This window comes from Ailuropoda melanoleuca, chromosome X, assembly GCF_002007445.2.
Source record: "Ailuropoda melanoleuca isolate Jingjing chromosome X, ASM200744v2, whole genome shotgun sequence".
Lineage (NCBI taxonomy): Eukaryota > Metazoa > Chordata > Mammalia > Carnivora > Ursidae > Ailuropoda > Ailuropoda melanoleuca.
In genome coordinates this window covers 73,604,005-73,621,859 of record NC_048238.1, presented here as the reverse complement: position 1 = coordinate 73,621,859, position 17,855 = coordinate 73,604,005, and the positions used below count along the sequence as shown (strand labels likewise).

Sequence of the window (17,855 nt, the reverse complement as noted above, 5' to 3'; positions counted from 1 at the left end):
AGCATCGAACTTTACATCGGAATCCGGGGATTTACTGTATGGTGATTAACATAATATAATAAAAAAAAAATCTCCCAACAGACAAGAGTCCAGGGCCAGATGGCTTCCCAGGGGAATTCTACCAAACATTTAAAGAACTAACACCTATTTTTCTGAAGCTGTTTCAAAAAATACAGAGGGAAGGAAAACTTTCAAACTCATTCTATGAGACCAGCATTACCTTGATCTCCAAAACAGAAAAAGACCCCACCAAAAAGGAGAATAACAGACCAATATCCCTGATGAACATGGATGCAAAAATTTTCACCAAGATACTAGCCAATAGGATCCAACAGTACATTAAACGGATTATTCACCATGACAAAGTGGGATTTACTTCTGGGCTGCAAAGATGGTTCGGCATCCACAAATCAAGCAACATGATACATCACATTAATAAAATAAAGGACAAGAACCATATGATCCTCTCAATTGATGCAGAAAAAACATCTGACAAAACACACCAGCCTTTCTTGCTTAAAACTCTTCACAGTGTAAAGATAGAGGGACCATACTTCAATATCATAAAAGCTATCTATGAAAAGCCTACAGCAAATATCATTCTCAACGGGGAAAAACTGAGAACTTTTCCCCTAAGGTCAGGAACACAACAGGGATGCCCACTCTCACCACTGTTATTCAACATAGTACTAGAAGTCCTAGACTCAGCAATGAGACAACAAAACGAAATAAATGTCACTGAAATTGGCAAAGAAGAAGTCAAACTCTCACTTTTTGCAGATGACCTGATACTCCATGTGGAAAACCCAAAAGCATCCACCCCAAAATTGCTAGAACTCATACAGGAATTCAGCAACGTGGCAGGATATAAAATCAATGCACAGAAATCAGTTGCATTTCTATACACTAACAATGAGACAGAAGAAAGAGAAATTAAGGAGTCGATCCCATTTACAATTGCACTGAAAACCATAAGCTACCTGGGAAAAGACCTAACCAAAGAGGCAAAGAATCTATACTCAGAAAACTATAGAACACTCATGAAAGAAATTGAGGAAGACACAAAGAAATGGGAAAATGTTCCATGCTCGTGGATTGGAAGAACAAATATTGTTAAAATGTCTATGCTACCAAGAGCAATCTACACATTCAATGCAATCCTTATCAAAATACCATCAACTCGTTTCACAGAACTGAAACAAATAATCCTAAAATTTGTATGGAACTAGAAAAGACCCCGAATAGCCAAAGGAACGTTGAAAAAGAAAACCAAAACTGGTGGCATCATAATGCCAGAATTCAAGCTCTATTACAAAGCTGTAATTATCAAGAGAGTATGGTACTGGCACAAAAACAGACACATAGATCAATGGAACAGAAGAAAACTCAGAAATGGACCCTCAACTCTACGGTCAACTAATCTTTGACAAAGCAGGAAAGAATATCCAATGGAAAAAAAGACAGCCTCTTCAACAAATGGTATTGGGAAAATTGGACAGCCACATGTAGGAGAATAAAACTGGACCATTTCCTTACACCATGCACAAAAATAGACTCAAAATGTATGAAAGACCTCAATGTGAGACAGGAATCCATCAAAATCCTAGAGAAGAAAATAGGCAGAAACCTCTGTGACCTCGGCCATAGCAACTTCTTGCTAGACACATCTCCAAAGACAAGGGAAACAAAGGCAAAAATGAACTGGTGGGACTTTATCAAGATAAAAAGCTTTTGCACAGCAAAGGAAACAATCAACAAAACTAAAAGGCAACCTATGGAATGGGAGAAGATATTTGCAAATGACATATCAGATAAAGAGCTAGTCCAAAATCTAAACTTATCAAAGTCAACACCCAAAGAACAAATAATCCAATCAAGAAATGGGTAGAAGACATGAACAAACATTTCTCCAAAGAAGATATACAACTGGCCAACAGACATGTGAGAAAATGGTCAACATCACTCAGCATCAGGAAAATACAAATCAAAACCACAGAATGGCCAAAATTAACAAGTCAGGAAATGACAGATGTTGGTGAGGATGTGGAAAAAGGGGAACCCTCTTACACTGTTGGTGGGAATGCAAGCTGGTGCAGCCACTCTGGAATACACTATGGCGGTTCCTCAAAAAGTTGAAAATAGAGCTATCCTATGACCCAGCAATTGCACTACGAGGTATCTACCCCAAAGATACAAATGTAGTGATCTGAAAGGGCACCTGAACCCCAATGTTTATAGCAGCAATGTCCATGATAGCCAAACCATGGAAAGAGCCCAGATGTCCAACAACAGATGAATAGATAAAAAGATGTGGCATGTATATATATGTATATATATATACACACATATATATATATATATATATATATACATATATATATATCTCCTAATGGGGGTATAGTTAGAAATTTAAGGGTTAATGGAATCAAGGTAAAAGTTTGTAGGAGAATTGGTATGTTTGAACATGCTTTATGTGAAGAGGTCGTGTCTTTTTTATCTGATTGCATTATGGGGATGGACACTGTATCTGACTGGGGAACATTTCCCCTACCTAGTACAGTAAGACAGAAGGCATGCAAATCCAACCTTCAAGCAATGGTAATTGGACATGCTAAATGGAAACCTGTAAGATTGCCTGAGTCCACACAGTATGGAATAGACACTAGAGTGTTGGTGGGGAAAATTTCTCTATGACAAATGGCCACACAGGCTGTGCCCTGTACAACTCCAGGGGCTACCAATTACCATTTGTACTGGACCACTGATCCACACACCCTGGGAACAAGAGCAGAGGCAGGGCTGACTAGAGGCAAGCCATCAGCAGTCCCACTGATGGGCAGGGTAGATAGTGGCAGCTGGGACTCCAGTCTAGCAGTTGAGGTTTATCCATTAGTACATTAAAACCTCCTCCCTATGACCCAGCAATTGCACTACTAGGTATTTATCTAAAGGATACAAACATAGTGATCCAAAGCGGCACCCGCACCCCAATGTTTATAGCAGCAATGTCCACAATAGCCAAAATATGGAAAGACCCCAGATGTCCATTGACAGATGAATGGATAAAGAACAGGTGGTATACTATATATAATGAAATAATACTCAGCCATCAAAAACAATGAAATCTTACCATTTGCAAAGATGTGGATGGAACTAGAGGGTATTATGCTAAGCGAAATAAGTCAGAGAAAGACAATTATGATTTCACTCATGTGGAATTTAAGAAACAAAATAGAGGATCATAGGGGAAGGGAGGGGAAAATAAGATGAAATAAGAGTTTCTTATGGTTTGTCTCACTCTCTGAACTATAGGAAACAAATTGAAGGTTGCTGAAGGGGAGGGTCAGTGGAGGATGGGGTAACTGGGGGATGGGCATTAAAGAGGGCACCTCATGTAATGAGCACTGGGTGTTATACACAACTGATGAATCACTAAACTCTACCTCTGAAATTAAAAATAAATAAATTAATTAAAATTAAAAAAAAAACCTCCCTCAATAGGATCTCTGTTTCTTGTGCTTTACTCTCCTCTGTTACACCGAGTTTCTGAAGTTCAGTCTGTAAATATCAGCCTGGCTTGCCTGAATTCAGATAACCATTTCACAGTGCATACAAATACCGAATTATTACATTGTACACCTGAAACTAATATAATGTTCTATGTCAATTATACTTCAATTAAAAAGAAGGGAAACATAAAAAGGCACATTCCACCATTAAACCATGAGAACTGAGGACCCCTGGTGTCTAAAAGTGGTAGTGACAACAGCCCTGCCCGATGAGGGATTGAGAAACCTCATGGAGTTGAGAAAATGAACCAGGAAGTTGGGACACACAGGGATTCCCTTTTGTCAGAGTTTTCCCATTATCAAATAGGCATTATTATTACCTCTGTATTTCAGATGAGAAAACTGTGATTCAGAGGCCATGGCACTAGATCTTCAGATTTGTAGTCCACCACCTTTTCTGGTATACTATGCTACAAGTCCCTGAGATAAATACCTTAGAGTTAGTGGAACATTTTCCCTGCCTCTGCCCTTCCATGGTAAGGGAGGGAGATACTGCTACAAGATGATATAGATATTAAAAGATGGGTTTCTGCAGGCTTTTGTGACACCTGGTCCAGATTGATGGTGCATACTGTATACTATAAATGAAGACAGGTTAATGTCTTTGCTGTTGGACAGCTTTCCAATTGGCTTGAGGTTAGGTTTTCCTGCCTGCCTAATATCTTCTCTTAGAGAAGCAGTATTCTGTGGGGGCTTGGGGAGGGTCCTTATTGGTACATAAGAATGCTTGTTCCTTAAACAATCAATGAATGAAGGACGTTGAGCAAAATACTTGAAATTCTTCTTAGAAGAATTCATAAACAGCTGTTTTTGGCTTAGATTGTTGTCAGGAAATTTCAGAAATTCATGGGAGCACAGAATCTCTGATACAACTTTCAATATGAAGTTGCCTCTATTGCATTCCTGACAAGCAGCCACTCATTAGTTGCATGAAAAGCTGTAGTAACAAGTAGAGACCTCACTCCCTTGAAATAGAGCCCATTGTATTTTTAGGTCTATTACAAATATAAACCCTGCAGGAATTCTATGTGGGCTGAGCATAGGTAGTCCAGTGAGTAAATGCATATGGTCAAGGCTGAAGTTTGTAATAAATCACCCTGGGAACAAAAAAAAATGTTCATTTTATATACTTTTCCTTAGAAATAGTGAAAGTTGGATGGGGAGATAAGTAGAAGAATTTCTACATGGTTTCACTTTTATTGTGCTTTCTTTTAGCAAGTCATATAAAAGCACATTTCTCCATCCTTGGAGCTCACTGGCATTTTATTTCTGTATTAGTCAGGATTCTTCAGAGAAACAGAACTGATAGAATATGTATGTATGTATGTATGTTAGGTATAAACATAGTAGGTAGGCATGCATTTATTTATTATAGGAAGACCATATACTATGGAGGCTAAGAAATCCCACGATCTGCTGTCTACAAGCTGGAGAACCAGGAAAGCTGGTGGTGTATCTTAGAGTTCAAAGGCCTGAGAATCATGGGGCTAATGGTGTAAGTCCCAGTGTGGGCCTGAAAGTTGGAGAACCAGAAGCATCAGTGTCTGAGGGCAGGAGAAGATGGCTATCTCAGCTTAAGCAGAGAGAATGAATTCACTCTTCCTCCACCTTTTCCATATTTTCAGGCTATCAATGGATTGGATGATGCCCCCTTGTACTGGGAGGGCCATCTTCTTTACTTAGTCTACTGATTCAAGTGCTAATCTATTCCAGAGACACTCTCACAGACATACCCAGAATAATGTTTTCCAGTTGACACATAAATTTAACCATCACAATTTCTATGGAGAATATTCACCATTCTTATATTGCCCATGAAATAAGGACACATACTTTTAGGATGATGGCCTTCCATGTAAGAAAAGAAAACTGGGAACAGCTCCTAGGAGTCAAGTTGCTTCAACAAATAGATTCACTAACAAATGAATTTAATGAATTAGGAATGAAATGGATAATACCTTTATAAAATAGCCTTTCATGGTAAATTTGAGAAAAAGGCGTTTTAAAGGCCAGAGTCTAAAAGCTCAATCTGCTTGTCTCAATCTGTTCTGTTGCTGCCTAAGGCTAAGGCTTCATTATCTCTAATTTGGACCATTAACACAGCCTTCTTTCTCTTTGTTTTTTTTTCCACTTTCAATATGATGTGTGTAGGAGTGGATTTCTTTTTATTTATCCTGCCTAGGATTCAATGGGCTTCTAGAATCCATGGAGTATTGCCTTTCATCTGCTCTGGAAAATTTTTGGCCATCATCTTCCCCATTTTTCTCTCTTGTCCTTCTGAGACTCAAATTAAATGTACTGTAGGCCTTCTCACTCTATTCATTGTGTCTCTAATCATACATTTTCTTTTCCCCCTATAATTGGTTTCACCAGTTACAATTCTGTATGATTTCTTCTGATCTTTCAATTTAATAATTCTCTCCTAAGGGAGTGGCATGATATATTCAAAGTGCTGAATGGGAAAAATCTGCAGCCAAGAATACTCTATCCAGCAAGGTTATCATTCAGAAAAGAAAGAGAGGTAAAGAGTTTTCTGTACAAACAAAAACTAGAGGAGTTCATGACCACTAAACCACCCCTGCAAGAAATAGTAAAGGGGCCACTTTGAGTGGAAAAGAGAGAACAGAAGTAACAGTATAAAGGTATGAAACACAAAAGCAGTAAAAATGGATATTTCTATTAAAAAAGTCACTGAAGGAACTCACAAAAAAAGGATATAAAATATAATAACATATACCTAACAGGTAGGGAGGAGAAGAGAAAAAAATGGGTTCAAACTTACTCAACCATCAACTTAACATAGACTGCTATATGCAGAAAAGGTTATATACAAACCTAATGGTAACCATATATCAAAAACACTAATAAATATACAAAGAATAAAGAGAAAGAAATCCACATATATCATTAAAGAAAATCAGCAAAACATGAAAGAGAAAAAAACAACAAAGGATCAGAGAAAATCTTCAGAAACAACTACAGAATAAAAAATGACCATAAATACATATTTATCAATAGCTACTTTGAATGTAAATGAACTAAATCCTCCAATCAAAATACATAGGGTGACAGAATAGATAAAAAAAAACCCAACCAAACAAGACCCATCTATATGCTGCTTACAAGAGACTCCTTTTAGACCTAAAGACACCTGCAGATGGAAAGTGAGGGGATGGAGACACATCTATCATGCAAATGTATGTCAAAAGAAAGCCAGAGTAGCAATAATTATATCATACAAAATAGACTTTAAACAAAGATTATAACAAGAAACAAAGATATCATAAAGGGGACAATCCAAGAAGATACAATAATTCTAAATTTTTATGTTCCCAACATCGGAGCGCCCAAATACATAAAACAGTTAATAACACATAAAGGAACTAACCCATAATATAATAATACTAAGGGACTTTAACACCCCACTTGTATCAACGGACAGATCATTTAAACAGAAAGTCAAAAAGGAATCTGGCTTTCAATGACATATTGGACCAGATGCATTTAACAGATATATTCAGAACATTCCATCCTAAAACAGGAGAATACACATTCTTTTCAAGTGCTCACAGAACATTGTCCAGAATAGATCACATATTAGACCACAAAACAAGCCTCAACAAATTCAAGAAGATCAAAGTCATGCCACGCATCTTTTCTGACCACAATGCTATGAAACTAGAAGTCAACCACAAGAAAAAATCTGGAAGGATCACAAGTGTATGGAAGTTAAATAACATGCTACTAAACCATGAATAGGTCAACCAGGAAACCGAAGAATAAGTTAAAAAGTACATGGAAACAAATGAAAATGAAAACACAATGGTTCAAAACCTTTGGGATGCAGCAAAAGCAGTCTTAAGTGGGAAGTATATAGCAATACAAGCCTATTTCAAGAAGCAGGAAAAACTCAAATAAACAACCTAACCTTTTACCTAAAGGAGCTAGAAAAAGAACAGCAAACAAAACCTAAAACCAGCAGAAGAAAGGAAATAATAAAAATTAGAGCAGAAATAAATGATACACATAGTAAAAAACAGTAGAAAAGATCAATGAAACCAGGAGCTGTTTCTTTGAAAAAAATCAATAATATTGATAAACCTCTAGCCAGACTGATGAAGAAAAAAAGGGAAGGACTCAAATAAATAAAATCACAAGGGAGAGAGGAGAAATAACAACCAACACCACAGAGACACAAATATTATAAGAGAATAATATTATGAAAAATTATGACAACAAATTGGAAAACCTAGAAGAAATGGATAAGTTCCTAGAAATAAACTATCAAAACTGAAACAGGAAGAAATAGAAAATTTGAACAGACCAATTACCAGCAACGAAATTGAATCAGTAATCAAAAAACTCCCAACAAACAAAAGTCCAAGACCAGATGGATTCACAAATTCTACCAAACATATAAAGAAGAGGTAATATGTATTCTTCTCAAACTATTCCAAAAAGGAAAAAAAAAACAAAAAAAAGGAAGGAAAACTTTCAAACTCATTCTATGAGGCCAGCATTACCCTGGTACCAAAACCAGAAAAAGACACCACTAAAAAAAGAGAACTAGAGGCCAGTATCTCTGATGAACATAGATGCAAAAATCCTCAACGAAATATTGGTAAGCCAAATCCAATGATACATTAAAAAAATCATTCACCAAAATCAAGTGGGATTTATTCCTGGCTTGCAAGGGTGGTTGAATAATGGCAAATCAATCAACGTGATATATCACATCAATAAGAGAAAGGATAAGAACCATCTGATCATTTCAATAAACACAGAGAAAGCACTTGACAAAGTACAATATCCATTCAGGATAAAAACCCTTTGCAAAGTAGGTTTAGAGGGAAGATGCCTCAACAATAAAGACCATATACGAAAAATCCACGGCTAATATCATCTTCAATGGGGAAAAACTGAGAGCTTTTCCCCTAAGGTCAGGAACAAGAACTCTCACCACGGTTATTTGACACAGTACTAGAAGTCATAGCCATAGCAATTGGACAATAAAAAAGAATAAAAGGAATCCAAATTGGCAAAGAAAAAGTAAAACTTTCACTATATGCAGATGACATGATATTACATACAGAAAACCTAAAAGACTCCACCAAAAAATTGCTTGAACTGAAAAACAAACTCAGTAAATTCATGATACAAAATCATTGTACAGAAATCTGTTGCATCTCTATATACTAATAATGAAGCAGCATGAAGAGAAATTAAGAAAACAATCCCATTTACAATTACACCAAAAATACTAAGATACCTAGGAATAAGCCTAATCAAAGAGGGAAAAGATCTGTACTCTGAAAACCATAAAATATTGATGAAAGAAATTGAAGATGACACAAAAAAATGGAAAGACAGTTCATGCTCATGGACTGGAAGAACAAATATTGTTGAAATGTCTATACTACCCAAAGCAATTTACACATTTAATGCAACCCTATCAAAAATATCAACAGCATTTTCCACAGAACTAGAATAAACAATTCTAGAATTTATATGGAATCATAAAAACCCTGAATAGCTGAAGCAATCTTGAAAAAGAAGAGCAAAGGTGGAGGCATCACAATTCCAGACTTCAAGTTAAATTACAAAGCTGTAGTCATCGAAACAGTATGGTACTGGCACAAAAGTAGGCACAGAGATCAATGGAGCAGAATAGGAAAGCCAGAAATAAACCCACAACTGTATGGTCAATCAATCTTCGACAAAGCAGGAAAGAATACCTGATGGGAAAAAGATGTCTCTTCAACAAATGGTGTTGAAAAAACTGGACAGTGACATGCACAAGAATGAAAACTGCACCACTTTCTTAAACCATACACAAAAATAAACTCAAATAGATTAAAGACCTAAATGTGAGACCTGAAAGCATAAAAATCCTAGAAGAGAGGCGCCTGGGTGGCACAGCGGTTAAGCATCTGCCTTCAGCTCAGGGCGTGATCCCGGCGTTATGGGATCAAGCCCCGCATCGGGCTCCTCTGCTGTGAGCCTGCTTCTTCCTCTCCCACCCCCCCTGCTTGTGTTCCCTCTCTCGCTGGCTGTCTCTATCTCTGTCAAATAAATAAATAAAATCTTTAAAAAAATAATCCTAGAAGAGAACATAGGCAGTAGCACTGCCACTTTGACACTGGCTATTGCAACCATTTTTTAGATATGTCTCCTGAGGCAAGGGAAACAAATGCAGAAATAAATATTGGCACTATATCAAATTAAAAAGCTTCTGCACAACAAGGTTAACAATCAACTAAACTAAAAGGCAACCTACAGAATGGGAAAAGATATTTGCAAATGGCATATCCAATAAAGGGTTAATATCCAAAGTCTACAAAGAACTTCTACAACTTGACACCCAAAACCCAAAAAAATCCAATTAGAAAATGGGCAGAAGACACGAACAGACATTCTCCAAGGAAGACAAACAGATGGCCAACAGACACATGAAAAGATGCTCCACATCACTTACCATCGGGGAAATGCAAGTAAAAACTATAGTAAGACACCACCTCACCCCTGTCAGAATGGTTAAAATCAAGAATATAAGAAACAACAGGTGTCGATGAGGATGTGGAGAAAAAGGAACCCTTTTGCACCACTGGTGAGAATACAAACTGGTGCTGCCTCTCTGGAAAACAGTATGAAGTTTCCTCAAAAAGTTAAAAATAGTAGTACCCTATGGTTCAGGAATCACACTACTAGCTATTTACCCATGGAATACAAAACCACTAATTTGAAGGGATACATGCACCTCTATGTTTATAGCAGCACTATCTACAATAACCAAATTATGGAAGCAGCCCAAGTGTCCATGGATAAATGAATGAAGAAGAGGTTGTATATATATGCAATGGAATATTACTCAGCCATAAAAAGAATGAAATCTTGCCATTTGCAATGACATGGATGGAGCTAGTGAGTATTATGCTAGGTGAAATAAGTCAGTCAGAGAAAGACAAATACCGTATGACTTCACCATATGTGGAATTTGAGAAACAAAAGAGTAAAGGGGAAAAAAAGAGAAAAAGATAAAGCAAGAAACAGACTCTTAACTATAGAGAACAATCTGATGGTTACCAGAGGGGAGGTAGGTGGGGAAATGGGTGAAATAGGTGATGGAGATCAGGGAGTGCACTTGTCCTGATGAGCACTGGGTGTACTATGGAAATGTTGAATCACTATATTGTATACATGAAACTAACACAACACTGTATGTTAACCAACTGGAATTAAAATAAAAACCTAAAAACATCATTCTTAAGCTTATTTTTCTTCATTATACTTATCCTTGTCTAACGTTGTGTTCCTCTTCTGTTAAACACATTCACTGAATTCTCTATCATTATATTTTTTAGTTCTAGGTATCCTGTTTGATGATTTTTCAAATTGACTTTGTGGCTTTTTAGGATTTTTCTGTTCCCTGCAGACATTTTAAAGCTTATCTTTTATTTTTTGAAGTACAGTAAACCACAGTCTGTGTCTCGTAATTCTGATATCCGAAGTCTCTGTGAATTTGTTTTCATTGTCTATTTTTTCTTCTGGCTGTCACAATGCATTTTTCCTTGTGTGCCTTCTCATCTCTATGTGCTGATGTATTATTGAAAAATTATTTGTGAGGCAGATTTCAGGCCTAGCAAGGCAGAATCTTTCTGCAGAGAGTATTTTCACTTGCTGTTGACAAACACCGGGCAACAGTACCTGTCCAAGACTGCTTTCATCCAAGTTTAACCGGAGTTCCTTGGATCACCCTTGTGACGGGTTATCCTGGCTGCAAGTCCGTGCAAGGGCTTGCTCCTTCTGGTTCACCATTATGCTGAAGGGGTAGCCACATAGTTTCAGCCTAAAGTGGCTGAGTGACTTATTAGATCTACTCATTTGGGATGTGGGCTTCCACTTTTTGTCCCCTTTGCCCATGAGGTCATCAAAACCACAGCTTAGTTCCACAATACTTTCTTCTGGATTCAGCAAATGCCCTTGGGCAAAAGTGGCTTTGAGCGCTGGGCATTTCTATCTAGGTCCTTGTCTTCTCTATTTTAGCCTCATTATTTCTTAGCTCTTAATGAGTGCCATTTCTTATTATACTTCATCTGTTTTGTTTGCTTTTTTTTTTTAGTTGTCCTTATTCGGGATGGCTAGTCCAAACTACCCAGTCTGCCATTACCAGAAGCGGAGGCGTGCAATATCCTCCTCACTGCTCTCCTTATCCCCACTCTCTCTCTTCCTTCCAACTTCTCCTTCTCCTTCACAAAGTAACTGAAAGTTTCTTCCTTATTGTGTTATTTCCCCTGCACAAATCCTTCAAAAGCTTACTGTTGAAGGTAAAACAGAAATCAAATTCCTTAGTTTGGACAATCAGATCTGAAACTCTTTCTTGCTTTACTTATTCACTGAGTAGGTATTTACCGTGTACTCACTAGGCTAGGTGCTACATATTCTTTTGATTCTTACCTTTTTTTAACCTCTTGTCTCACCTCCCAACTCACCGTATACTCCAGCCAAACTGGAATACTCACTGTAATGTGGCAGAGCTGGGTCAGAACACAGATGAGCTAACTCCTAGGTCAGCGCCCTTTACTTTATACCAAGATCCCATATTCGGGTTTAAGTGCATTCAGCCTGGATATTTATGCATATTCTAATAAAGTAACTAGACAAAAGCTCAACGCATACAAATGATACTGGCTTTTACATATTTCTTGTTGCCTTTTGGGCTGTCATGTGAGTCTGGAATGTAAGCTCTGAAAGTGAATTAATTATTGCCATCAAGTTTTTAGCAATCGCTATAGTCACAAGGACACCTGGGTGGGGGAAAATTAGGCTTGCTCCCTCGAACAAATGTGGCGCTGATTGCGGCATTTGCTCCAAGGTGCTAGGATAAACGGGCCTGCAAACAATCTACTCCCACCTGCTGGCGGTTGCCTGAAATACCAGTCAAAACCAATTTTTCACTGAAAAAACAGTTCTGGAACTGGGCCAACCCAGAAATAGGATTCTAGTTTTGGCCTTTGCCATTAAATGTAACCTTAACCCAACCCCTCTTCCTTCTCTAGGCTTCAGTGTCCCCACATGTACAATTCAGGTGCTTGGCAAAATGATCTGGAATAGCTGTTCCACTTTCTGTAAGCAAGAATCGTCTCCACAAGGATGCCTGAGTGACCAGGAACAAGGGATGAAGGATTAAGAGCAGGAGGAGTGGGCCTGACTGACCCACACCTGTATGCGATGGTTAGCAATGCTCCCACCTTTTTTTTTTTCCTAATCTTGCACCCACGTGGGAAGGAAGCATTTGCCGCAATGTAAGGAAAAAGAGGGGGAAAAGGACAGGGGAAACGAAGGTGTTAGAGCGCTCTGCTGGTTATAAGAAGGCAGGAAATTATCAGATGTATTTTTAAAATGATTCTAAATTGTTAAAAAAAAACCTGTGGGTGGTTGTTGATGTGGGGTAAAGAGTTAAATTTTTAGCTGTGCCAAACAGCAATCCCCAGGAGTTCCACACAACTGAAACTTTGGGATATGCTGGGCACAAGCATTTCCAACTCATTTACCAAATACTGAAGGGAAGAGAAAAGGAACAATGTTTCTGCTGGAATGTTCTAGTTAACCAAGAGTGAACTTGAAATCTGTTTTGATTTCAACACTTTTAAATGGCATGCCTTAGGAGGTTCAAAGCTGGTGAACATGACTGAGTTCTATTTGTTGATTGCCCATTTGGCTTTTGTGCTCTGAAGAGGCCTCTTTCTAAACTTGTTTCAAATTGGACCTGAAATGGGAAGGACAGAGGGTAATGAATGGAGGCATTTTCTCATTCTCAGATATCCTTCTATCCCACAGGACTATGTTCAGGGTAGTGGAAAAATAAATGCACTCTAGTCAAAATGCCAGGCTTTCCCATATAATGGGGCCAGAATGCTGGAATATTACTGCACAGCTCTCTGGGGGCTAACTCCCTTGAATTTACACTTATCTTTGCCTTCTTTTCCCCTTCTATGGTGTCAGCCAAGAACACTCCAACTCTGTATCCTTTAGTTTGGGGGGCGGTGCTCCAGTTTCTGTCCTACTGAAGGGTCACTCCTGCTGTGGCCAGAGCCCTGTCATAAAACTTATTCGCTGATCCTCCTCCACTCCACCCAGAGGTGAGGCACTGAGGTTTATTGGAGGCTCAAGCGTCTGGAAATGACCAGCAGGCTGGTACCTCCCGCTTCCCTCAAGCGTCTAGCTCTTTCAGAATGCAGATTCAGCCAGGTCAGTCAAATCACCGCACTTTCTGCACCACAAAAAGCAAATTCTTGGGCACAAGCTGTTGCAAGAGAAAAGCAAATTTTGCATTTGGGAGGGGGCGGCGCGGAGGTGGGGTACGTCACGCAGCCGACCCTGGCCTAACCCAGCAGTCAAGGTGCCGGAGCTCGCCCAGGAGAGACTGCAGATGCCTGTAAGAGCAGAGCATTGGGCAGCGCCCTAGTTGGGGAAGGTGACAGGATTGTTCGTCTTTTTGTATAGCTCCTGACATCTGCACGGTTGGCTAGGCTGGCGCCGCTATGGAGTGGGCGGAGCCAGCGGTGCGCCCGGCTCAATGCCCGCCCAGTTGCCTCTCGGACTGGCTTCAGACCGAGGGTAATTCAAAGCAGCGGATCGATCCTGCGGGCGCGGCGTGGAGTGGAATTCCTACGTGATTGCCTCTCTCGCCGCGCGGAGCTCTAGGCTCCTGGCCGACGCCCGCACTTTCCGCTCCCCTTTGCCCTCTATGCTCAGGTCTTAGAGGTGACTCTTAGAGGAAGAGCTAGCGCCCCGCCCCCGCCTCCCTCCCCCCAGCTCCCTCTCGCCTCGTGCTTCTCACTCACCTCCCTCTGTCCTTTTCCTGATCCGCGGCGTTCTCTCTTGTTCTCCGTCGGTCTCAGCGATGCTATCCCGGGCTTGCTGGGAGCCGCTGTCTTCCAACTGCTCTTCAGAACCTGGCTCCTGGAGGGCGACACCCCCTCCCCCCTACCTCGAAATTACACTTTGACCCGTAACGAATCCTCCTCCAACGTTCTCAGCGTCGTCTTGGACCCTCTTTTATTGGTAAGCTGGTCGCTAGGCTACCGTGAGCCCGCAGGAGGGGCGAGTGGGCGGTCTCTTGGTAGGAGTTGGCTGGGGGACGCTTGGACCTGGGCTTCTGAGCCCCTGCCTGTGCACCCCACCGGTCAGCCCCTGAAGGGGATGGTGTTGGTAATGAGGGTGGCCCGTCAAAATGGAGCCCTGCGTTTCAGCCCATATGTTACAGTGGCATCTGATAGCACCCAGTTTCAGTGTGTGCCCAAATAGCAGGAGGTGGGGATACCACCACCCCAGGGAACACCCATCCATTCCCAGGGACTAAGATCCCCGGCAGTTTGCAGTAATGGGCATTGCCCCTGTGTGTGTGTGTGGGGGGAGTGAGGGTTGTGGGGTGTTAAATTCAATCAGAGCAAAGAGCAATTTTATTTAAATAAAAGAATGAGATTATTTGGGAATAGCAGAGGAATTGCAATTTGTGACAAGCAAGCTATGGCAAACCGTAGGCAAGAGACAAAGGGACGGTCAGCTTTTATTAGGTTTTAGGAAGAAATTGGGGAGGGTTCTGGACAAAAGTTGACTGGAGAAGATGGAGGGGGCAGTTTGAGGATGGGCGGGGTTTCTCACTGGCTGCAGGTGGTGAATAGTGTGTTGTTGCTGGGGCAGGGTGGGGTCTTCCTTTTCTTAAAGACAGGAGATAAATTCCTACGTGAAAAGTGCCCTTTCTTGTCAATGTAATTATTTTCCTTCTTCCTGCTGGTTATGCAGGCTGCAGTGAGAGTTGTGTACTTGAGAGGTCCCTCTCTGGGGCTTCCTGACTCCATTTTAAATGATGTTTCCTTTATTAATTTTCACAAGATTTTTCCTTGAAAGTATTGCTGATCAAGAGTCAGAATTTTCAATTTTAGTGGTTTGTCCCTCGCTACCAGGAAAGATCTTTCGAGGCCACATTTGAGGACTAAGGAAGGGTAGGAGGGAGAACTATCAGTCACTTCCCATCTAAAGTCTATGTCTTATCGAGGTCATAAACATTGGAGATCATCTCAAAGTGTGGAGCTATTTGATGCTTTACTATTTGATCACCCTATTTGATGCATTACTTCTGCAGAGATTTGATAGGCAACAGGTAAAGTTTGAAAAACAATCATACAAGCAGAATTAAAAGTAATATGACAAATCCAGTACAAGGATGGTTCCAAACCAAGACCCCAAACCCAACTAAATAGATGAAAAGACCAGGGGTCATTAGGTGAGATCTGTTGTAACGAGTGCACACGTTCCCTGATCTCGTATAAGTGAATTTCTACTTCACCAGAGGTATTTATCCATGTGCAACAGGTGGTATTTGCTATTGCACACCTTGTTCAGCAAGTAGATAATCAAGGGCTATACAATTGTCTAAAACTACGTTAGTCAATGAGTCAAATGTTAGTTGATGGGATGCTATTTCTTTGGAATTGGCTGTGGAATTGGCCAGCTCTCCTAACGTTAGGGGGGGATATCTGATCATGTGTTCATTGGCATTTACTCCAATCCAAGTAAGTAAATATCTCTCTATGGAGGCAAACCAGAGGTCATGTATGTCTCCTAGAAATTCCCATTTAAGATGGCTCTGGAGGCCTAATGCAGCAGACCAACGGGAAGTCTCTTGATTTGTTATGGGTGTTAACAGGAACGCTATTAAATACCCCAGTAACATTGACTTCCAAGTTGCCAGCTATCTAAGCATTCATATGCCCGTAGGAAATGCTGTCCATTGCCAACAAAACCAGGTGGAACACAGGAGAGTCTAGCTACGGTCTGGTTATTGATAGATTCCTTAACTGGAAATTTCCTGATTGACCCTTTGAAGCCATGGGTCAGAGGAGTTGGGATGACATTCTGTGAGAGTCCCATCTTTTCCTAAAAGGGTCTTTTCTAAAAACCTTGCCAAGAGGCATAAACTTACTTGTATTTCCTTTGCGTACAAGGAGACAGATCACAGTTCTATAAGGAAAAGAACCTGGGTGAGTGAAGATTGTATGACTGGCAAAGTTGGAGGGATTTAACTGAGGTAGTATGATTATGACTAGGGAGGGAGAGGTTGAAATAAGGTGTGCAAACACCTGGTTGCAATAGGCCAACACACTAATTAACATCTTTACACTTTTGGGTGTAATCAACAGTGGCATTTGGGACTAGAAAGAAATTAGTTGTAGGTAATACCATGGGATCTCTGACATCGTGAACAGATTGGAGCTTCTTGGGACAGATCCAACAGTCAGAGAGGTTTCCCCCTTTTGCAAAGGATTGGAAATGTGGATAAGGGCATTGTCTTTCTCCCAGAAAGAGAGGGCAAAGAAAGAGTAAGCACAAACAAGGGAAAGAAGGTATATACATGCCTCGTCCTGTCATCTTGAGAAAGCTGTTTCCTTCAGCCTCCATCTGTCTCAGTTCCTGGAAATCTTTATTTTTCGGTCACCAGTTGGTGTGCAGATCCAGTCAGGGTTTGGTGCTTTCTTTATTATTTTTTTTATTTTATTTTTTTTTAAAGGTTTTTTTTTTTAAGATTTTGTTTATTTGAGAGAGACAGAGTGAGAGAGAGAAAGAGAGAGTATGAGCAGGGAGAGGGGCAGAGGCAGAGGGAAAAGCAGACTCCCCACAGAGCAGGGAGCCCAATGCAGGGCCGAGGGGCTTGAATCCAGGACCCTGAGATCGTGACTGGAGCCGAAGGCAGATGCTTAACCAACTGAGCCACCCAGGCATTTCTGGTGCTTTCTTTAGAAGTGACACGGGAATCCAAAAGTCTGTTCCTTGGACTTTGGCAATGTAGGGGTTGGTTAGCAGCACTGGATGGGGTCCTTTCAAGGGGGTTGAAGAGAGTCTTTCTGGTCCTTGTGAGTGAGTATAGCTTGCCTTGCGCCGAAGTAGCGAAAGGCAAAGATGCCGCTTCAGTTACTTCAGAGGGAGTTGGAATTACATACCTAGCACCATATTTGCCATTTTCACCTTTCAAGTAAGACCTGCCAGTGAACCATGACAAATTAGCATCAACCAAAGGAGTTTCCTGTAAGTCATCACAGGGAGTCAGGAGGTGATCTGTCAAACAGTATCGTCTGGAGTATTGTCCTAGAGGAGGGAAGAAGAGTAGCAGAGTTAAGGTTATTACAGTGAGAAAAAGTTATGTGAAGAGCTGTTAGCAAGAGGATTTCATAGGCGGTGAGAAGACCGGCTGAAAGGTGTTGAGTGTGACCAGAATTTAGGTAGGGA

At 40.4% G+C, this 17,855-nt stretch overlaps 1 long non-coding RNA gene across 1 annotated transcript in view; it reads right to left on the bottom strand.

The window, feature by feature from the left end:
* Positions 1-14,530, bottom strand: part of LOC117797369 — a 133,805-nt gene extending 119,275 nt beyond the window's left edge. Inside the window, exon 1 of the long non-coding RNA XR_004622320.1 lies at positions 14,414-14,530. This is a non-coding gene — a long non-coding RNA (uncharacterized LOC117797369). The remainder of the gene's footprint in view (positions 1-14,413) is intronic.
* Positions 14,531-17,855: the final 3,325 nt, after the last annotated feature.